This window comes from Cyrtonyx montezumae, unplaced genomic scaffold (genome assembly GCF_038088225.1).
Source record: "Cyrtonyx montezumae isolate F1298 unplaced genomic scaffold, pur_monq_1.0 scaffold_6, whole genome shotgun sequence".
NCBI classification, from domain to species: domain Eukaryota; kingdom Metazoa; phylum Chordata; class Aves; order Galliformes; family Odontophoridae; genus Cyrtonyx; species Cyrtonyx montezumae.
The window spans coordinates 4,322,374-4,344,933 of NW_027072067.1; the positions used below are offsets into that span (position 1 = coordinate 4,322,374).

Consider the following 22,560-nt stretch of genomic DNA (forward strand, 5'->3'; position numbering starts at 1 on the left):
GCCAGAGACATTTGTTCCAAGTCCTTTGGCTATCTAAACAAGCACACATCACACTTTGTCCCGCCACTCAAGCTGTCATCAGATGCCTCCCCTTAAGGCAGCTGTCTCGTCCCCTACCTGATCCCAAAGACTGCAACTGTGGATGGGCACGTGAACCTGACCTCCTGTTGGGTGGCAGAGTGAGCTGCTTGCCTTCAGCATGAGGATTGCAAATAAGTGGAAAATTTGTCTCTCCATTGCAGAGGCTTGTGGTGGGATGGAAATGGAGCTGAAGGAGGTCCTGGAAAGCTGTGGCTGGATCCAGTTTTCTGAGCCTTGAGGCCAAACCAAGGTTCAGACAAGAGGGCATTCAGCTTGTGGGTGGTAGCAAGGAGCAGGACCTCCAAAGAAGCACCATTTTTTTTGAGTTATGAAGCCAAAGAGAAGGCCTGGTCCTGCTTACTGGAGTCAAGGGGCCTGACGTGTTTTTCATGTTAGATCATGCCCAGGACAAGACCTTGCTCCAGTCTTGGAAAGCACAAATGGTGATGTAACTTCTCTCCACGGACTCTGATCCCAAGAGAATTCAGAGCGTTCCAGTTTCATTCCCTGGGTCATCTCCATGTGTCATCTGCAACCTCCTCACCCAGGCATGGCACTGCTGAGGCTGTACTCAGTCATACAGTTGGCTGGGCCATCTGCCATTCCAGATCTCCGGCACAGTCCTGGACCCTCCTTCCCCTCCACTCTACATGCAGGGATTGATCCAATATTGACCGCGTTCCCAGAGCTCTTCCCTGTTGCCAGTTCCATGACTGAGGTCTACGACTTGAAAACAGGAGGAACATCTGGGCCAAGGATTGCTCTGCAAGCGGTTGAGTCCCGGGGCTTAATGAGGCGCTGCTTATCAGCAGAGCATGCTTATCTGGAGCCCGCTGCCGGTGTACCTGCTCCAGCCCCATCGTGAGCAAACATGTTTTACCACCCAGTCTCGGGGAGCCGGGAGCGTGTGCGCGGTCAGGCAGCACGGCTCAGCCGATGCGTGGTAACTCGTGAAGCCGCAGCAACTTTATCACTTCGCAACATCCATACATAGCCACAGCCTTGAATCTTCTCAGGGGAAGAAAGGATGATGAGTTACTGTCCTGGGATTTTTGCTCTGTCTCCAGTCAGTGGGAAGTGGTATGTGGAGCATTCATTTAATAAACCAGAGGGGAAAAAGCTGTAGATCAGCTTCTCATTATTTCAGTGCTGGCTCACGCCATCGCTTGGGTTTGTGCCTGACAATTCAGTGTGTTATTTGAGGCCACTGAAGCATTCTGCAGAAGTGATGCCACCCTCTTCTGAAAGCGTGGGGTTCGTGAAAGCAGGGAGGGCCTGCCTCCCATAGTAGCTTTATCACTGCCAATTCCATCTCAATTTTAGGTCTGCAGAGGAGCTGCCCACTTTGGAGACCGGTTCCTGTCAAGAGCCACCACTCCAGCAGGAAACCTTCTGGAGATGATTCTTCTGCTGAAGTAAAGCAGCCCTACGGGGGGTAAAAATGCACCTGTGAGGCTGGTTTGCAAGGTCCTGAGCCTGGCAATATTTAAACAGTGATGTGCACATGGATCTGGTGCTCATCATGAAGGGCAGCAGTGCCCCCCTATAGAAGGTAGGAGAGATGGTAGGGGATCATTGCAAGCATTCACCATCCAGATTTTGCCAGTGTGTTATAACTGTTCCTGGAGTGGGGAACTGGAGTTGACCCACAGTGAAGATGTCAGGAGACAAGTTTTGGTTCTGGTCCTGCCTGTGGACTCCTCATAAACGAGGCTGCCGGGAACAGTGAAATTTCCACACTGCCTCAGCAAAGGTTTAGTCCAAGTTTATTGCCAAGATTAAAAGACTGGAGAATATAAATTGTAAATGTGATGACTTAAGAGCTCATAAATTCAGTATACAACCCCATTCCAGAGAGCCAGTGAGCAGTGCAGCCACGCTGCCTTGGGCTCATAAGTTGCCCTCGCTCCCTCCCTGAGCTGAAACCCAAGTTATCGAAAGATTCCTTGAAGGAGGGATGGTCAGCCCTCCCTGGAACATATTGGAGCAAGCATTGCCTGTTTGAGCTGCCAGAGTGGGAACAATGAGTGTTTCTACTAATTCACAGGTTCTTCCATCAGTTTTCTGCTTAGCCCACTCGTGTCCCCCTTCATGGACCCTGTGAGCAGAGGGTTGAGGAAGGCTTTGTGGAGGAGCGGTGAACATGCCAGGCTACTTTTGGGGTGAATTGTTGAGGGGGTTTCTGCATCTGGGTCATGATTATCATTGAGTTTGTCCAGTACAGATTTCCTTTAATAACTTGGTTAGGTGTTAACATTTGGCCATTATGTCTTTTCCCTGCTTTTCCAAGATAGTTAGAAACCATTCAGCCTTTAGGATTAGTCTAGTCCACGCCAGGGATGCAGATTTTGGGCTGCAAGCCCTCATGGAATCAGAGGTGGGAACTCCACCAGCAGCACTCAGTGTGAACTTGCTGTCCTGCTGGGAGCAGAGCTTGTGACCACAGTGTGAGCAAGAAGAGACAGACAAAATCCTGGTGGAGCACCAGGAGATGCCACGGGATGTCTTGCTCCCCAGTCAAGTGGATCAGGCAGGAAGCATGCTGTAAGTGTGGAGGGGGTGGACCGAGTGCTCCTTCCCTGCTGAAGTCTGTCTGGCAGTGTTTGGGTTCGGGACCTTCTCCTTTTACTTCTTTCCACCCAAACTCTTGAAAACTTGTCATATTCACCCACAATATTCGTCATCCCTCATTGCCGCAATGCCGGCCTGCGTAACGAACAGCAAACACCGTTTCCTGGACCTCGGTTCCGAACGAGGAGCAAAAATAACATTTAACAGGCAAGAGCAGATGAGAAGGAGATAAAGGAATAAGGAGGAGGAGAGAAATGAGGGAGGGGAAGAGGAATGCAGAGGTATGTGGCTGCACGTTGTGCTGTGTTTATGCACAAACAGGCACGCTTATCGATACCCAGATGGGAACATGTCTGCGTAGCTGTATCTCCTGAGGCAGAGGGTGCCCCTCGGCAGGGCAGCACGGCTGCAGCTGCCCCTTGGGATGCTGCCGCGTTATCAGGTTGCAGCAGGCAACCCTTGATCCCCGTCTCGTTGGGATCACAGCCCCTGAGCACATGTGGGGCTCTCAGAGCCTCTCCCACAGCCTCCCTGGCTGGACAGACAAGAGAGGATATAGGTGTCATCACTGGGGCGTGGGAGCTGGCGTTCTCCCCACAGTTTGGTGGGATGATAGTGGGGTGAGCAGAGCACTCGTGTGGGTCAATGTGGGCAGTGCAGGATGGGCCAAAACAGTCATTTCACCCCATTGATTGGGCAGCCCAGGTGGATCTTTGTGCAGTACGCTGAGGAGACAGCCCTGAAGTCTCCTCTCTTATTTTCTGTTTTTAAAGAGGAGCAAAAAAAATCATGTTTACAACCTTCATCCCACCTCCACTCCCCAGCACCCAGTCAGGATGGCCACTAATCTTACTTGGCTCATAACTGCAAATAGCTCAGGAACTAATTAATTTGACTGCGTCGCGGCTGCCTGCCTTTTTCACCAAAAATCAATTAAGGAAGGACACGTTTTCCCTTCCCCTCCCTCCCCACTCTGTTTTGCAGAGGAGAGATGGGGCAGCGTGGACCAGCACCGCGTTCCCAGGACTCCCAGGGGTCGGGGCACAGCGGAGGGGGATTAGCAAGGTGGAGAGACGCGGCTTCTGCAAACGGGAGCAGGGCTGCTCCCCAAGGGGCACGCGGCGGTGGGAAAGCTTGATTGCCACATGCAGCCACGCAGCACCACGCTCCTCCCTCCCGCTGTCCCCGCTCCCCAAAGACCCCCGTGAATTGTGTGTGTGTGTTGGGAGGGGATCGGCTGTCGGAGTGTTATTTATTTGCATGGGTAATGAGCCCTTCCAGAAGGGGATGCGAGGGAGAGGCGGGTGGGAATTGCGGTGCTGCTTCCCTGCCAAGTGAGGGTAGAGGTGTTGGCTGTAAAGGAGTAAGCGAGGAATTCGGGAAGGTGAATTTTGTGTTTTGTGGGAGATAGTGGTAGGAATTGGAGTGGAGTCTAACGTGGATTTGGAGGCCTTGGAGGTAGGGCCCACCACTGCCCCAAAAGTGCAGCAAGGCAACTCCTGGACAGAGATCTCCCCTCCTGGACAGAGATCCCCCTCCACACTTGCTCTTCTGGCTCTGCTTCCAGCTAGAAATGATGTCTGAGTCTGGGGTAGGTGTGATGGCACGACTCATGCAGCCCCCAGAAAAACTTTTCCTGGGAATGGGAGATGGCCCTCCCCGGAGCAGCACAGTGCTAAGACACCTGGGAATGCTGGGTAAAACCTTCCGAGCATTATTTCTATAAATGCCTCCATTTGGCTCATATCACCCCCTCAGATCTCTATTGAAATGCCCTTCTATTAATAAATAACTCCATTCTCCATTACCCCACATCCACTGCTCACACTGAAGTATCTGAGAATTCAGGTTTGGTTTTTATAGACACCAGAAATAGATTTTATCTTTATCGAGGGCTCTCCCTTCACCTCCCCAACCTTTGTCCCATTGCACCGAGCACAGCAGTGTATGGGAGCATCTGTCATTGGTGTTGGAAAGGATGGGCTTAAAAGGGTCAGGTCCCTCCCTCTGTGCTGGTGAGCTGTGAGTACATCTCTGTGGCATGGTGTAAAGTACTTGAAAAGACAGGGAAGAAATTCTGAACCAAGTATTTGTGTATATGAAACAGTTGGTTCTCAAGGCTTTTTTGTTTCATGTTTCTTTGGGAGGCGGGCAGTCTGGCTTGGGAAATATCTATCAGGATTCTTCCTTGACTATAGCCATGACACTGAGCCACTGCATGAATTTGGGGAAGATTTTTCTTCTTTAAACTGTGGGTTGCAAACATTCCCTGTAATATTTAGGTTTTGAAGAGCATCAGTTGGTCATGCTTGGGCAGGGAAGTCACAGGGTGATGTTTCTATCCGTGGGTTGGATGGGAGCGTGCTTTCTGGCAAGGAAATCAGTGCATGTGAATTAGAGTTGTGGTTTCCATTAATATTATCATATATGGATTTGAAGCTGGTTTTCCAAGAGCGGTCATGCCAGGAAAGCTTGCACTCTCACATTGCCCCAGGCAGCAAACACGAGTGACACAAACATGGCAAGGGCGAGTTCCTTTACAACAGTGACTGTTCAAGAAAAAAAGGATGTGTAAAATCTGCCTTCCCTTCTCTCCCTCCTAGATACATGAGTTTGGCACTGGCAGTACCGCACGTGGGGTCCGGCACCGGAGCACACCTGGGTGCAGGTAATGCTGCATTGGGGTGGGGACTGGATTCCTTCCCGGCCCCTTTCAGCAAACAGCTCCTGCCCTGCAGCCCTGCGTGCCTTTGCCCTTATCTCCCTACGTGAGGTGAAGTGATAAGTGTTATTGGCCGTGGAGCTACACATCCCTCTGAAGGTGCGCATATGCTAAATATGTTTATTGCTAGAAACGGGTGCCTTCTTCGTGTAAGAGCTTAAAGATGGTTTTTTTAAGACAAACAACCACTGTATTTCTCAAGAGGTGAATATAGTCTTGGTCTGGGAATGGCCAAACCAACAGTCGACGGTGTAGGAAATAACTGGGAGGTGACCTGTGGCAGCTGTAGCTGGGGCACACAATCTGCACCGTGGGGACATCCTGGCCCCTTGCTCCCACTTGTCCTCGTCCTGGCAGGACATGGTGCTGGTCCAACCCAGCAGCCATCAGTTGGTATCATGTTTTCAGAGCTCACGAGATGCCGCTGCCTTCTGCTGGGTGTTCATTGCATTCATTCTGGTTCATGACTGCTGTCATTTTAACCCATTTCTTTTCAAGGAATGACTCAGCTCCAGAAAAGCAAGCAGTTATTTTATTCCCCATGCTTGCAAGGAGGATCTGATGATATATAAAGGAATAGGAGCTCCATTGTCTCTCCCTGACCCCAGGGCTGGAAGAAGCAGCTCCCATCTGTGTCACGACTGTTTGGTGAGAGGAATATGAACAGGTCACCTCGCCGCTCTCCTTCCACGCTCTCTTGGCAGCTCAGACCGCCCTGCAAAGCACCCACCAGCGGATCTGGAAACGTCCATGCCCAGGCAGTGGCTTCCCACTGCTGTGCCATGCCTCTGTCCCCTCTGTGGGGGACACGGAAGGGGTGAACAGGCACGGGGTTTTTTTGGGGAAGCGAACCCCAGCTTCTGTCCCGTGCTTCAACTTCCGTGGCCGACATCAAACGCGTAGCTGCAGCCCGAGCCCCCACGGGCCTGACGGAGGAGCAAAAAGAGAGGGCTGGAGGCAGCAGATCCTAATCTTTATTAAATAAGAACAAAGCTTATGCCGGCTAATGAGAAAAACAAACTGATGAAAGGTCCGGCGAGCTCCTCAGAAGGACACAAAGAAATTCTCTCTGAACGAGAGCATGCTAAAAATATGCCCGAATATTTATTTTGCTGGCAGTGGCTTCACAGGCTCCGGATTCGATGCTGTCTCTTTGGGGACTGGCACAGTGATTTGGGAGCTCCACCCCGTGCTGCATCCAGAGCAGTGCCAGGAGGTAGCCACCGGGTCTACGTGCCTCAGGTCTATGTGCCACCAGGTCTGTGAGGACATTAGGGGCACTCTGCCTTCTTTTGGATGTCCCGTTCCTGGAGGTATCCACGAGCAGGATGGATGGGGTTATTGGGCAACCTGGTCTTGTGCCTGATTTAGTGGTTGGCAACCCTGCCCATGGCATGAGGTTGGAAGGGGGTCTTCTTTGAGGACCCTTCCAACCCAGCCTTCTATGACCATTTTGTGTTTGCTGTCTGGTGGTCTCATCCAGTCAGAGCACACACCGTATGAAATGGCTGCATAACACAGCTGGGGGCTGCTCTGAAATCCCCTCCTCAGCTCCCAGCTGGCTCCATTTGAGCCTCACATCTCAACTTTGCCCAGTGCTGAACGTGGCTAAAACATCATTTCTAAAGGCAAAAGCAACACAGTTCCTCCTCCACCTCCGCTGACCATGAAACCTCAGCCTCTGCTCTTTTAATGTCCTGTGCCTGAACTTGCTGCCATCAGGTCAAGGGGAACATAATTTACTCAGGCTTTGATGCATTTGATACAGGTTGGGGTGAGAGGTGTGGGGGGAGGGAGGGAGGGAGGGGTGGTTGCCCAGGATGAGTTGGAAGGTGCCAGAGCCCTCCACTAACCACGAGGTGCTGCCTGGGGGGGATCCTTGCAGCGGGTGGGAGGCAGCAGGCATTTCTCTGCAGGCCCCTTCTTATCTCCTGCTCTGATGAGGAGATTGGGAAGGAGGGGAGGTTCTGCCTGTGCTCAGCACCGCCTGGAGAGGCTTCCTAGTGCTCGAGCTACAAACCCCAAAACACTGTGCTCCCCCTCCCCCCCTTCCTGCCCCTCTCACTCCTCCAGTGACCACCCTCAGGTACGTGCTGCTCCGTGTAGGACTTTCTTATAGTTACAGGGACTGCATCCCATCCTGAAGCAAAGTGAGAGCGGAGAGATTCTGCAAACAGCCCCTCCCGACGGCATCGCTTTTGGATTACATCCTGCACCTCACTATGAGCACTGGGACAGAGGCTGATGCTTCCCAGCACAGGTTCATTCACCCCCAACTCTTTTATACGTGTATATATATATATATATATATATATATATATATATATATCTGTCTGGGGGGGTTGTTTTGCTTTCAGGGAGAGGATACCGAGGAAAAAGACAGCACCCACAGTGAGAACAGAGGTGCCCAGGCTCTGCCCTGACCCACTGCTGTTCAGCAGGAGGAAGCAAAGTGGTGTGACTGCTGCGGTTTCAGTTCTCACTCCACCTTGCTGCACAGAAGCCAGGACCAAGGCTTAGGAGGGGAAAGGTCCTCTGAGCCAACCTGCACTGTGGGAAGGGGCTCCCCGAACCCTACAAAGGGGCTGGAAACACCAGGGGGGCCTGGGAAGGCAGGACACCTTTGCAAACCCCACTCTGGTGTATTGATATTCAGTGCAGAGTGAGGGGTGTAAATTCAGTGCTATCTCCTCGCCACTCACCGTTTATGCCGTTCATTTCACATAGATGTCACTACTGCCTTATAAGCACTCCTCCGAGCCAGCCACTTAAATGGACCCAGTGCATTATAGTAATGGAGTAACTGTATAAAAACAATGAAATCCAATCTCTTTAAACTGATTTGATGTCTGCCTGAACCACAACATTTCCTGCTAATGGCTTCCTTCATTTTGTAACCGTGATCTCCACCTGATCAGATTACAGCTGTTTTTAATTACAAAGCTAATAGAGTTTGTAGGCAGTGTCGAGAGGACGGCGCATGCTCTGGGCACAGGGGGGCTGGTGGGGGCTTGGGGTGGCTGTGCTGATGCTCAGCCCATGGAGCAGACTGTCACTACCCTGGGACGGGGACAGCTGGGAGGGACAGGGGCAGAATAGGGATGTTGGTGCCATCTGACTGCTGCAGCTGATGGGGCAGGAAAAAGCACTGAGGATGACTGACAGTGGAAAAAGTCCTCAAGATTGATGTCTTTCTTATGGGATAGCACAGCCAGCTGTGGGGTTGGATTCCTCCACCTCAGCCTGCATGGCGGAGCCCTGGGGAGTGTCTGCACAGCTCATCCTGGTCCCCAAAGGCCTTGTTTTGTCCAGCAGTTTGAAATCTGCTCCCACGTGGTGATGGCCTGGGATGTTTGATGCCCAGAAAACACTGTGGTGTGTTACAGATGATTCTGAGTAGCCCATGCTGGTGTTTAGGATTCAGCTGTTGTTGAGCTCAGCTGAAAAATGTCAGCAGGGAAAGAGAGCAGCATCTCCAGCTTGCAGCCAAGTCCTGCTGTGAGAGCCTCCCATTTGGGGTGCTGGAGTTGCTCACGTGCCCACCAAGGCTCAGTGATGAGAAATCCACTCCCGGCAGCTGAAGCAAGGGGAGAACAAGGCAGGAGGACCCCCAGAGCCCCATGGGGAAGTCCGTGCTGCTGAGACCCACTTCAGAGCTGCTCCCACCGCCTGCTTCATCACACTGCTGACGATGCTCGTCCTCCACCGCTTGGTGCTGGAGCTGCTCGTGCCAGGTGAGGCCTTGTAAATGATTTAGTGTCCACATCAAGAGCACATCAATTACATACCCTGAGACCTAATTATTTCACCCGACAGAAGTCTCTCTCCTTAATTTCATTGTCTTCTCAGTCTCCCCTTTCACAGCAGGGCTGTGGATGATCTGCTGGGCAGTGTGTCTCGACATGTTTTCTTCTCCTCGACAGTATTGCCCAAACTCAGCTGTTTCCCCTCAGCAAAAATGAGCCCTGGACACAGTGCTGAGGCCAGGTGAGGACTGGGGCTCTGTTCCCAGAGCATGGACTTCGGGAAGCTCTGGGGACGTGCTGTAGTGAGCTGGGATATTTCTGTGCTCTATAGAGTCCTTTTTGCTGCCTGGCACAAGATGATGTTGAAAGCCCTCATCAGCCACACCAGCGCTTCTCCTTACACCTCTTCCTCCATCTGAACTTTTAAACCCTGAGTCTGGTGCAGCTTTTTGCAGTAACTCAAGCCTTGCAGAATCATTAATAACGCGCTGTTTTCACAGTGCCATCAACATGAGCTGCCAAAACACCAAACACCAAGAGCCAGTCCAGCCTGGCTGAGTGGAGTGTGGGGACGCACCCTCCCCATAACTTGGTACATCTTTAAGCATGTTTATTTTTCAAGCCTTAAAACTACCCTTTCCTAAAATAAATAAATGGAACTAATACCGGGAGCCTAGGATTTTAAAGCAACCCTACAAAAACAAAGCAGTGTGTGCAGATCAGTTGTCACCAGCAACCGTGCAATAACAAAATAACACACGCAACCCCATGCAATGCTGAAGCAACCACTGTGTGCTTGCAAGAGGGGAAATACATTTTCCAGCATCGATCTTCATAAGAAGTTTTTCTGCAGGAGATCCGAGGGGTTGAGAGGGGATGTAGGAACCAAACCATGTCGAGCAATGCAGCTTCAGTTGGGCACAGAGCGGGGTCATTGGCCATGCAGTCAGTGCCTCTTCATTGGCACAGTTTTAACAGCCTGACAAAGGAAAAGGACACGAGGCTTTGCGATGAAACAAGAAGCTCCCTCCAATCCTGGAGCCTTTGAAGAACTGTCAGTGGAACGAGAAGCTGACACTGCTCCAGGCTGTGGGGCAGGAGGGGCAAGGGGATGCAGGAGGGAGGCTCTGATCACTGACCTCCCGGACTCCCACACTCTGCTCTTTGTTCCCCATTTTTTTTTATTCAATTATTTGAGGCTTTCTCATCGCTTCTTTTTTTTTTCTTTTTCTTTCACTGCAGAGGCACTCTGAGGTTAGCAGGAGTGTTCTCAGAGCAAACCCCATCCTCCGTGGGCCGTTGCTGGTGGGACCCGCCTGCGTGCACTGCTCTATGCTGTGTGGAGCAGGATCAGCACCGCTATCCAGGCTCTGCCTGTGCCTGGTGCACAAAGCCACGTGTTTGAGGAAGTGCTTCTGGAGTTTGAAAAGGTCTGGCTACCTTCTTCTTTCATTTTTTTTTATATGACTTATTTCTGCACCGTCTATTTTTCACTCACAGCACTTCTGTGCGGCTCCAGGAGCAGCTGAGCAAAGCCTCTGCTCCTTGGCCAGCTAAGAGTCACCCAAGACAATTCCTCTTGCCATTTCTGACCCGTTCTTCTACATCTGAAACACAAACGTGACGAAAAATGTGGTTTGGTGGTTTAGCTGTTACTAGAGGGAATCTGGTGGCCACAGAGCTGTTGAAGAGAGGCTGGTGAGGGCTGAGTTTCAAGGTTTGTTGCACGGCTATCGAAGGGGCTGGATGAGAGGCCTGGACCAGCTGAAGGCAGGACTGCAGGGATGCCTGTGGGCAGCAGGAGATGGGATTCCAAGGAAAATGGAATCTGCCCTTCCCCAGCCTGTGATGGGCTGCCTGTCCCCAGCAGGGTGCCCTTCCCCGTGCCTAGAAATGTTGAGGGAGCACCCAGCCGTGGGGCTGCCGAAGGGAGCCCACGGGAAGAGCCAAGAGGCTGTCATGACACCGTGCTCTCCTCCGTGCTAATTGTACACTTGGGACCAAATTTAGCCTGGTGCAACTTTGCTGAAGTCACCAGGGATTAATTTGGCCTCTGGTGGCTCCATTGTTTTAGCTAAATGAGTCAGAAGAAGCAGCCTATTCTTATCTGCGCACAGTGGGGCAGTGCAGTAATGGCTCGGTAAGGCAGACCCCAAAAGTGATGCGGCTCAGACTTGGGGTCAGAGCTACCATGAGCAAAACGGGGCTTCAGGAGGAAATGTTTTGACGTTTGGGTTACAGATGGAGGCAGGCTCAGCGTGGGCGTGCTGGCAGCACTCACCACCACTGCGGGCAGAGGGGAAGGGGGCTGCCAGGTTCCCTGAATATTTGGCGGTGCCGTTGGAGTTCCTCAATTCTCTGTCGGACGGAGAGGGAAGCTGTGGCTCTGGAAGGGGCATGTGGTGTCGGAGGGGACTTCACACCCGGTGAGAAAGGGAGCCGTGGGCTGGAAACAGCTGAAAAGCATCGTCTGCGTCCCTTGCAGGGTTTGCACAGGGCTGGAGGTGTCCTGGGCAAAAGGTTTAGAGTGTTGAGTTTCCCCAGCTTCTGGGAAATTCGGGATAAGATGGGTCACTGATTTTCTAACCCAGCTTATTTTGGAGCCATTATCAAGCAGAGGGGAGCTGGCTGGATGGGCTATGGTGCCTTGGCCGGCTAAGACCCAGGGGGGGTTGGAGCTCAAACGTGGCACTGAGCGGGCCACAGAGGTAGAACTGCTGCCTGTTTTCCTGCACCCAACCTCCCCTTTCCCTGCCCTCGGCAGATCAGCGTAAAGCCTTTGGTCCCCAGCCCCTTTCACTATGGCTGACCACACTTGAACTGAGCCTGAAAGGAAGGTTTGAGGCGAGGCCTCGTGGATGCAGGGTGCCCCAGCGAGTGCATCCAGTTGGGCTGGGAGCAGGACGGCAGCTCGGCGCAGCAGGCTCTGACCCTACCGAGGTAACTACATAATGAGCCTCATGGAGTCCCTCCGTCCCTGCCAAAGGGGTGGGATCGTGGGATGCTTTTGTTTGCCGTAATGAACCTGTAATTATGCTGCTTTTCTTGGTTTAAACTGCTTTTTTTTTCTATTTTTTTTCTTTTTTTTTTTTTGCGTGCGCGTTGTTCTCTTCGCATTGACAGATTTATGGCTGGGATACCCCGCTGCAGCCGGGCTCAGCAAGCTGCAGCACAGCCACGGCGACTTTGCACTTCCCCGGCTCCCGAAGGGTTAAATAAAGACGCGAAAATGAATGCACGCACAGAGGTGCCGCCTCTCCGTGAGCCGCTGCTTTCGGCACAGTTAAAAAAAAAATTTTTTTTTTTTTTTTGAGCTCCAGGTGAATCAAAGAGGGGGGGGGGGGGAAAGTAGGGAACGACTAAACGGCATAAATAAATAAATAACACACGCCAGATCTCAGCTCCGAGGCGCTCAATAAAATTACACTTTGAAATGCAAGGATTAAGCAGGGTAGGTGACAGGGTAACTTTGTTAACAGGCTAATCTCTCGCCTTAACAGAGACAGGGGATTTACATGCGACTGCACAAAACTGCTTTATGGCCTCTTTTTTTTTTCTTTTTTTTTTTTTTCCAGCTGGAGATGGTAGGAAGGGGCAGGATGAGATGGGACAGGGCTGGGGGGTTTAAAGCCGTTTGTAAAATGGGCTTAAAATGTTGGGCTGTTCTTAAAGTCTGTTTTTGTGTTTAGACAGTGAGAAAATGTGTGGCCAACAGCAAGCTGTCTCCAAACCGTCCAGGTAGGCAGCGCTGAAGATGTAAAGGATGAGGAATAATTGGGTAGAAGCATTGGCTGTGCCATTTTGTCCCAGCTGACTTTATCTGACTATTTATAAAAAGCCAGCCAGCAGCATGGGCTGTTCAGAATGTTACATCTGCATTTCTTTTGCCCTGAGTTTTAGTATTTCTTCACTCACAAATGTGTAAAATAAAATTCAGGGGGGAGGGGGAAACATGATTCATTTCTTATAGGATGAGACTTAACAGCCTTAAGTTGTGCCAGGGGAGGTTCAGGCTGGGTGTTAGGAAAAATTGATTCTCAGAAAGAGAAGAGTGGTGATATGCTGGAACAGGCTGCCCAGGGAGTGGTGGGGTCACTGTTTTGAAGGGTAGACATCACATTGAGTGACATGGTTTGGTGGCATGGTGGTGATGGCTCAGTGGTTGGACTAGATTGTCTTAGAGGTCTTCCCAGCCTTAATGATTTTACGACTCTGTGATGTTTCTGTTCTGTGATTTCTTTAAATTTCTGTATATTACTAAAATGTGAGAGTGGCAGGAAGGTGAACCAGAAATGAGACCTGGATCCACCTGCATGTCTTTGTTCACCCAAACCACACGGCGCCCACCCTGCCATGCAGTGAGCTGCTCACTCGGCCCTGCAGCTCTCTGAGCATGGTTGGCTGCTGAACCACCCATGGCAAAGCAGGGGAGATGTGGGGAGCCAGCAGAAGTTCAGACCTTCTCCAGGCTTCTTTGTTTCTGGATAAAAATGACAATGAGAGAGCCATCTCCTCCAAAATCTTCATTCGAAATCCAACAGAAAGCAGCAGGGTGAACATGTTCTCTGGTTTTAAATAGCTCTGGTGACAGTATTTATCATGCTGTTTTCATTGCAGCATTGCTGGGGTTTGAGCTGGCTGCGGGTGGAAGGGCTGAGCCTGGAAGGAAACCCCGTGTGAAAACCCCAGCCTGCTCTGCAGATGTTGGGCTGCTTCTGGGTGAGGTTTCAGGCTTTTGCAGGTGGGTGAAGGTGAGCTTATGCAGGAGCTGAGGTCGGAGGCAGATGCTTTTCCGTGCTCACGGGTATATTCACGCAGGAGGGCTGTGCTACATGAGCTGAGTGTGACTTTTTAAACACCTCCTTACCACCAGGACCGGAGAGACTCCTAACAGGCAAAAAAAAAAAAAATGAATGATATGGCCAAGCATGGCCCCACAGCCTCCAGACCTCGGGTTTATGGCTCCAGGATGCCTTTGCAGGAAGGCACCCCTCGACAACCCTCTGTGCCCCTTTTCTCAAGCACGAGCACCCATTTTAAACACCGGGCAAAAACTCAGCCCTGGAGTTTCTCCATCATTTGGGCGCTAAAAACGAGCAGCAGATGCTTATTCTGTTCAGGAATCCGGCCGATTGTTTCTCTTCCCTCTCTTGTCCTTATACCTTAAATCATTTTGACCTTTAATTGGCCCTAATTTGCCCACAGACGGCCCTGGGACCCTTCAACACATTTGCTTGTAATTGGGTCCCTTTGTTATTTTTCCAGCGAGCCGCTCGCTGCTTGTTTCTTTTTGAAAACACTGCGGCGTGTCATTGAGAGCGGAGCCGCTTTTAAATGAGCCCTGCTGGGGGCCAGGAGAGCCCTGTGAAAAGCCCAGCGGAGAGAGACAGGGCTATCTAAACGCAATTATCATATCACTGCGAAAACGTGAAACCAGCCCCGGCTTAAGCAAACACCGCACGCCCCTGGGCTGGCGGCTGAGCGGCGGGTGGGCGAGGTGTGGGGTGGGAGAGGTTTGTGCTGGGACAGCTTGGGGCTGGGAAAGCTCTTCTGCCACCCGAGCTCCACGCGGGGATGCTGTGAGCATCGCTGCTCCGTGCGAGAGTCGCTTGGTGATCCCTCGGCCACGCGTTGGCTTCGGTGGTTGTGCTTAAACCCACCTCGTTCCGGTGTGTTGGCTGCGAGATGGGCTATGGGGAGGAACGGGGAAAATCGTGAGGATAGCAGCACTAGCATTGGCATCGGGCGAAGGTATCAGGACAGCCCTGTGCACTCTATTAATCCGGCTGTGGCCACGGTTTGCCCCTAGCCTCACTCATAATGTCATCAAGATCTTAACTGTCCAAAGTGAAGTTATAACAGCGAGGGATAATACCGCAGCCAGATAGCATCTGCGCTGCCTCCTGCGCTAATGGACAGTTGTTCTGTAACCGAGCCTCCCTGCTCCGCTCGCCCTACAGCACAGAGACCTCACCTTGCTATTTGCTCCATACAGACCTTGCTAGTCACTCCTTACAGACCTTAAACCAAGTTAAGTCACAGCGCTGTCAAACCTTTGAGCTGGGCTGCGGTGCTGGTGTCGGCCCTCGTGCTGCCAGCTGGGATCCGTGGGTTAGCAAATTGCATCTTGTGCTGTGCAGAAAAACCAATGGGCATGGCTGGCAAAGCTAAGGCTGCACTTCTGCCCTGCTGCTGGGAGCAGTGTGTCAGTCAGAGTGCAGCTCCAGCAAGGCAAAGGCACCATCCACATGAGTGTGTTCAGATACACGATCCTTCTCCTTCAGCTCCTTCAGCTCGAGTGCCCGGGATTCTTGCATACGTAAATGTTTGCAGAGTCAGGGCTCTGTTTGTATTGCCTGTTTACTAATCTACGTTTATATTTAAGCTTCTGATGTTCAATTCAGCTTTAAAGAAAGGTTTTTGTTTTGCTTTTAGGCAGTCGTCCCACACTCCTGGTGGGATCGGTGCTTCACTGCAGCACATACAAGGTGAGCCCAATGGTTTGGATGGGGGCTCCAGTTTTGAGCAGTGAAGGACAACGAGAACTATGTTGCACGGAAATTGTCAGAGCGTTGTACAGCTCTGTGCTCCGTGCTGGCTCAGCAGGCTTCCAGCAGGACGAGCACAGGGTGCACCTGCACCTTGCAGCTATTCCTCCAAGCCCAAAGCCTTCCCCAAAGCTTATCTTGGGGGTGCCCATGTCTTTAAATCCTCCAATAGCACTGCTTTTCATGCTCTGACTACTATGCATAGAGCTGCAGGGCTGCCAGTCCAGCAGTAAAAAGATCCACAGTGCTCTTTTATTTCTTTTATTTTTTATTTTTAATTAAAACAAAACAAAGCAAAGCCAGGCAGGAAGAAGTCACCTTTTTTTTTCCCAAAATACTCAGTGATGAATTTGGGAAAGCTGGAGGGAGGCCAAGGAGCTGCAGCAGAGTGAAAGTTGGGTGACTTTGCCCGCGGTGGCCAGGGACGCATCCAGAGCATCCCCCACACTGCCACAGGAGCATGGAGCCCTGGCAGGCAGTGTGGCTGCTGCCTCCTTCCCTTGCTGCCAGATAAAAAGGACAGGCTCTCCTTTTTCAGCCCATTCTGCTCGCACAATGGGAGAAGGGGATCAGCGCCAAAATTACAAGTGTGAGCCCTTAATGCACCAGGTTGAACAATGGGCTTCAGAGGCGTCTGCCTTGTACAGCGAGTTCTGACTACCCAGCACCATGGAAAGAAACCTCATTGTGCTGGCGAAATGCTCGCCAGAATCAAAACAGCCTCCTCCTCCTTTCTTCAGCTTCCTAATGGGAAGCAAAATAACAAACCGGGCCCACAATTAAACAAACATGCCACTAACTGAGCAGAGCTCAAGTGGAACAGATGTTGCTGCAGTTGCACCAGGCTGGGGGCCGGGAGCAGCCATGCTGGCCATGCTTCCTGGGACACTGTGTCACACATCTCCTCCTTTCCACCCATCTCTCACCCCTTTTGTCCAGTGTACCCTCTCCCCCTCAGATTTCAAGTCAAAAACCCTCCCAATTTGCTAAGGCTGGTTTTGCAGGGCTAAGGAGCTCTCCTTCCAAGAAGTCCGTGGCATCTCTGCAATACAACGGATCTAGTTTTGCAGAGGTGAGAGAGACGGCTGAAGGGAGGAAAGCAAAAGTGAAGCTCTCTCCTCTCCATACCTGGCTGCATCCATCTTTTCTCTACAGTCCACGATGGGGTCTTATTACTCTGTGGATTAAGGCCCCTAAGTCCCCACCTGTCACCAACTGATGCTTTGCAGGGATCTGTTCCCTCCATCTCCATGGCAAAGGAGCCAAAATAATTTGTCACATCCTGGAACAGGAGGCTGGATGGCCTCGCTCGCTTCCTGCAAAGCTGAGCCAGGGCCGTTCAGTGCTGGAAGAGCCAGAAGGACTTGGCTTTAAAGAACGCCCAGCAGCCCTACAGGGTTGGGTGCAGCCTCATCTGGTCTCGGGGTCCTTCCCTGGGGCAGAATCACTGGGTCCAGAGATCCTGAGCATAGCAGATGCTGGGCTCCCTCTCACCTGGGAGCCACACTCACCATCACCTCACTTGTTTGGAAAAGGCACGCAGGGCTGTGACGTGGGGTTATGACTCTCCTTGTTTTCTACCTGCTTTTGCCAGTGAGGGACCCGTGCAGCAGTTTCACTTTGCCCTGGGCTTCTGTAGCACAGCAACTTCTGCAGCTATTATTAGAAGCCTGAAGACTTAAGAAAAGTTACTTCTCTTTCTCTTTCAAGTAGGGGGAGCTGGAAGAAGCAGGGAGAGCCCTGATGTCTTCCATGAGCTGTCTCAGAAAAGGGACTGGACCAGCCTGAAGGCCACCAGAGCCAAAGCCCAGCGGCACAGCTTGGAACACAAGCATCCCACAGACAGGTAAGCTGCTCAGTGGAAGTCTCACTTGGCTCAGGTTTATCCAATTTTCTGGTGAGGGCACTGGTGATGTTAAGCCAACAGCACCTCTCGCTGCTCTGCTTTGGTAAAAGGCAACCAAATGCATGGCTGCTATGGATCATGTCAGCTTGTTCACCATCTCGGTGGCCAGAGCAACGCAGCCACGGCCAGTGCTAGCCAAAACTGGCTCTTGGATGCTTCCAGTGCTGAGCAATATTTCCACTCACCTGACAAACTTGCGAACAGACAACTCAGGCACCTTAGCAAAGAAGCACCTCTGCTGCCAAAAACCCAGTTCAAAACAAAAATCAAGCTGAACATCCAGGTATTCCAGACCACGGTGGCACCGAGGGTAATCACAGCAAGCCAACCAGCCACATTATCGGATTACTTTTCCCCTAAGATTTGCTTCTTTTATCTTACTTAGCGAGGCAAAACACCTCAGATGGAAAATTTGATCGGAGTATTGGTTTTGACTTCCTTTTTCACAGTCGATGCACACAGTGTATGCACATATGTGACTGCACATTTGATAAATTCAGCAGCAGCTTTACAGAGTTGGTTCTATTAGAACAGCTGATGACATGAGCTAAAATGACCGGGAATTAACATCCAGAAGTGGATGTAAAATTATCAGACTTCAAGAAGCTCAGGAGAAATCCTGTCCCATAAAACAGTGGCGCATTGTTCGCAAAAGGCATCTCTTTCCTCATCGCCCTTCATTCTTCACCCCACCCCCTTCTTTCTCTCATTTGAAACTCAAATTTACCTCTGTTCAACTCCCGCTCTGTTGCCCACAGCATCTTTTATTTTCATAGCAGCTTGGCGATGCAGATTTTGAGAGTAAAGACCTCAAAAGACACACACCTTGTTATAGCATTGTATCTGGGATTCATCTTGCATGGATGCTGCGCTGAGCAGGCTTGGGATGCTCAGCAGCAAATAATAGTAATAGTAATAATAAAGTCATTTGTAAAGTCATTTTTGGTTGGGTTAGATTTATGCCAGCTCAACACATGGAGGCAATTCTTTGCAAGCTCAAATGAGAAATAGGGTGGAAAGGAGGGATAATGGAGGACAGTTTGTTAATGCTGGTATATGTATCTCATTTGTGTTTTTGTGCTGATTCTTGCTCAAGGCATTGACCCGACCATGCTGGTTAACGACAGCTCTTCATTTTGTCCAATCCTAGCAAAGACTTATGTGGCTTCTGTATTATAAAGTCAATTTAATTCAGATCTTCTCCACGCAGGACTATTTTGATGGAGCTGGAGAAGTGATGACACAAATAGCTGATGACACAAATAGTTCTACTGGCAGAGCAGCAGAGGTGGCAACCTCTGGATGGGAGCCATGAGCAGCAGCTGTGGGCAGGCACCTCTTCATGGGGCTGGAACAGGATGCACGGCCCAGGGCTCCTGCCACCATCTCACCAGGTCAACACAAGGGGCTGGAGCAAATGAAAACTGGTCTGGATGGGACTGAATTCTCCAAAGGGAGAATTTATTATTATTATTATTGTTATTATTGCCACAGTTCGAAAGTATTTGCCTTATCCTCTGCCATTCTGTTATTTCTGTTGTTGACCTAGAAGCTGGTTCGATTCCCATCCCAGACAAAAGCAGAAATGTCGGGATACCACAAGTTGCTGTTGGTCTTTGTAGCTTTTCAGGCCAGGTAGAAGCAGAAGTAGTGGGGATTTCTCATGAATTATCCACCCTGTTTCTAAAAGTGTGTCGGTATAGATGCTCGAGTGCCTCAGCCTCAGACACTGCAAGGCACCAGCAGCAGCAGCATTTTCTGGCTGTGATTTGGCTGCAACATCGCAGATGCCTCGGATACCATGAGCTCTTGAGAGATGAAGCCTGCATGCATTACTCTGGGTCCAACTGAGCATTTACTGGAAAAGAGAAGGCAAAGCAAAGGGGGAGCACCCTATGCGACTCAGGGCTGAGCAAGGCCAAGCGGTGCTGCGTGACAGTAATTCCCAGCCATTATTGCAGGCCTCGGGAGATCTGCTATGAGCTGGAATAGTTTGTAACAGCCCTGAGGGACCAGGGCCAGAGCAAGGGAGATAGCAGCCAGCTTTGTCCCCCCTTCACAGGCCTGAAGCTCAGCATGACTTGGAAAGCAGAGGATTTGTGTTTTTAGCTCTGGGAAATAGGAATCCAAATATGCCAGCAGATTGGGACTCTTCTGTTGGGAAGTGCAAAATAGGAGCGTTGAGCAGCCCGGCGATCTGCAGCCCTTTATCTAGCAGTTGCTTCTGATCCTTCTTCTTCTGCCTCTCCTGAATGGACTCTAATGGTGTTGTTGATGGTGTTCCCATTCAGGGCTGCAGGGGCAGGAGGGAAACGCAGCCACACACCTACCCCTGCAACCATGCAGGGCCGCCTCTTTGATGCAAAGCCCCTTTGGTCCCGCGCTCCCATGTGAGGCATCTCTCCACTTTTTGCATTTCAATCACATGCATCTGAATCCAGTCATCTGGGAATCTTATCAGAACTCGTGTAAAGGAGTCCCCTCTGCTGCCGTGTAATTACAGGGCCACAGGAGCGGGTCCTTAAGCGCTTTGTGACTCAGCTGATGGGGACGTGGCCTCAGGTGCCCAACCCTCCAGCAATGAAGGCCATCATCATTAGCTAACCTCCTCCAGGGCCGGTATGTGGCAAGCACTGGAATTCACCACTTTTCTTTGTCAGCCTTTGACAACTACTTGCTTGATATAATTACTTTCAGTGTTATTTAAGGCTCTGACTAATCGCATGGCAATGGCCAGGTTTATAATGCAACAGTGTGTAGCCTGGAGCAAATTCTGACATAATTACACTGTATAAATTCCCCCATTAGAAACGACACTGCATTGGCATTGTGTACAAAGCAGCCATGGTCCAGTCAACTGGCTCTGTGAAAATCTGTCTGACAATTGTTTACCCTGTTGGTATCTTATTGACACTTCATACAATGATGAAACTGTTACATGACAGCGAATGGGAGCCAGAGGCCTGGACGAATCTCTCATTTCCTCCCTCTTCCTTCAAGTGTGGTCGTTTTCTTGTCTAGTTTACTCTGGATGAGTGCTTGTTCGCTTCTGATGGCTCTGAAACAGAAAGAAAAGCCAATGGTTGCAGCACAAATCACAAAAGCCTATAGTAATCTGCTTGGGGTTGCATCACCTGCCCCAAGGAGTCCACGAAGGATGATCATGGCCGTATTCGGCCTCATGACACAGCACATTGTGGTAGGGTTGGCTGCAAAAACAAAGGCTTGAAGCATGCTGCAAAGGCAGCATTGTCACCTGCCTATGCCAAGCATGTATGCAACTTAAATTAGGAAGAACATGCTGAAAACGTCTTAAACAACAGGTCTGCAAGTGGCAGAATTGCAGCTAATGTTCTTCGGAGGATACAGGGTTGGAGGAGGAGGTTTCCAGTCTCCCTCTGGCTGGGACACCTGAGACCATCTGAAGTTCGGAATGGGATCTGGAGCCTTTCCAGATCTTCAGTTTCCAACGTGGGCAGACTTAGAGAAGCCAAAAATGGAGTTTTGAGTTAGAGCTGAGAAAGAAGAAGCTGAATACCTGTGTCCCTATGAGTGGGGAACTGTTCCTCGCAGTCTGTTTTCTATACCAGTTGATTTACGAAACCCCAGGAGTTTGAATTTCTTTATTTCCCCATGGAATAGGCTATTCTTCAAGGGAGCTACTGCCATGTGCATTTGGAAACCACTGGGTGTCTGTGCGATACAAGTAACATTGGAAGCATTTGTCCATTTCCACCAGGTAAGAGTAAAACCCAGTTAACCAAACTTGGAGCAATAGCCCTCATCTTTCATTTTCGGTGTCACACCAAAGCTGTGACCTGGATGAGCCACTCAGTCTCCTTTCTGAGGAGTAAATAATGCTCTAAGAAAGAGATGTCTCTTGATGGTACACAGAGGCTGGAGCAAAGCCCTGAGGTGCTGCTGTATGTATGGGGACTGTAGCGAGGTTCCTACTTATGATCCCCCCTCCCAGGGTTGCATGTCCTTGTCAGGGCAAGGAGCAGCATGGAACAAGGGAGCACTGCCATGGCAAGCTGAGCTGTGGCAGGTTTATTCTGATACCCTGGGCTGCCAATTCAGAACTTGCCTAAAACCCGCAGTAAAATTCGCCTCCGATTCCTTTTTAGGAAAAGAAGGCTGTAGTATAAAGTTCCATTTTCTAGGCATTCAATTTTACAGTCTGTACCATTAAAAGCAGCATTCTGTGTCAAACTTAATGTTTGGTCTTCAGGAACAGCTAGGAGGAAAAGAGAAGGTTCCCTGTTTGTTCTACAAAGCAGGAAAGTGGTTGCTTTCTATACTGTAAATATGCATTAGGGAAGCTCTTATGGACTCGTGCTGGGGATTTGATGTTTTTAGCTGACTACATTCCTTACATTTTTGTATAACTGCCAAGAAAGCTGAATAAAATGGCTTTTTTAGTGTTTTCTCTAAGAATAGCCCCGCTTCTTTGTAAATATAGCAAAGGAATTGTTGATAATAATTCTTCGGGAGAATAACTGGTGTTATTGATGTTAAAAGTAGAAAGATTGCTGTTTCCCTGTCTCAGAAATACAGCTATCCAAGTGGGCTGGGACTTCAGAAAGCCTGAGCATTCCTCAGCCACTGACTGAGATTAGTTTGGTTTCATTCCTGTGCCAAAAGGTGTAGAAATCAGAGAGAGAAGACTGGCACTGATGTTAAAACAAAACAAAACAAAAAACAAAGCAAAGATTTGCATTTTCTTTCAGAATGCAAAACTGAACTTTTGTCCTCCTTGCTTGCATTTCTCAGTTTGCAGATAGTTCTGCCTTCTGCCAGCTTGCCCTGAAAAGCTGGGGGTTTCGTCTGCTCAGCCTTGTGCATCATTAATAGCTGGGCACCCCTAAACTCTGCAGTGTTAGGTCAGGCCCCACACTCCTGAGGTTCCAGGAAGCGAAAGTCATTCATTCTCATCTCCAGGTTGGCACACTGAGCTGTCCCTGGTTTGAAGATCTTGGCTGGTCC

General features: G+C 50.3%; 3 long non-coding RNA genes across 3 annotated transcripts; all 3 read left to right on the forward strand.

Moving 5' to 3' along the window:
* The first annotated feature begins 867 nt into the window (after window positions 1–867).
* On the forward strand, window positions 868–5,432 carry LOC136057069 (uncharacterized). Its single transcript, XR_010622994.1, has 3 exons — window positions 868–1,161; window positions 1,405–1,496; window positions 5,256–5,432. It is a non-coding gene; the product is annotated as an uncharacterized LOC136057069 (long non-coding RNA).
* Window positions 5,433–7,710: 2,278 nt separating this feature from the next.
* On the forward strand, window positions 7,711–11,637 carry LOC136057250 (uncharacterized). Its single transcript, XR_010623001.1, has 6 exons — window positions 7,711–7,904; window positions 8,952–9,108; window positions 9,224–9,361; window positions 9,621–9,712; window positions 10,363–10,550; window positions 10,621–11,637. It is a non-coding gene; the product is annotated as an uncharacterized LOC136057250 (long non-coding RNA).
* An 807-nt stretch (window positions 11,638–12,444) lies between these two features.
* Window positions 12,445–19,838, forward strand: LOC136057251 (uncharacterized). The gene is made up of 5 exons (XR_010623002.1): window positions 12,445–12,571; window positions 13,738–13,861; window positions 15,556–15,608; window positions 17,379–17,514; window positions 18,785–19,838. It is a non-coding gene; the product is annotated as an uncharacterized LOC136057251 (long non-coding RNA).
* Window positions 19,839–22,560: the final 2,722 nt, after the last annotated feature.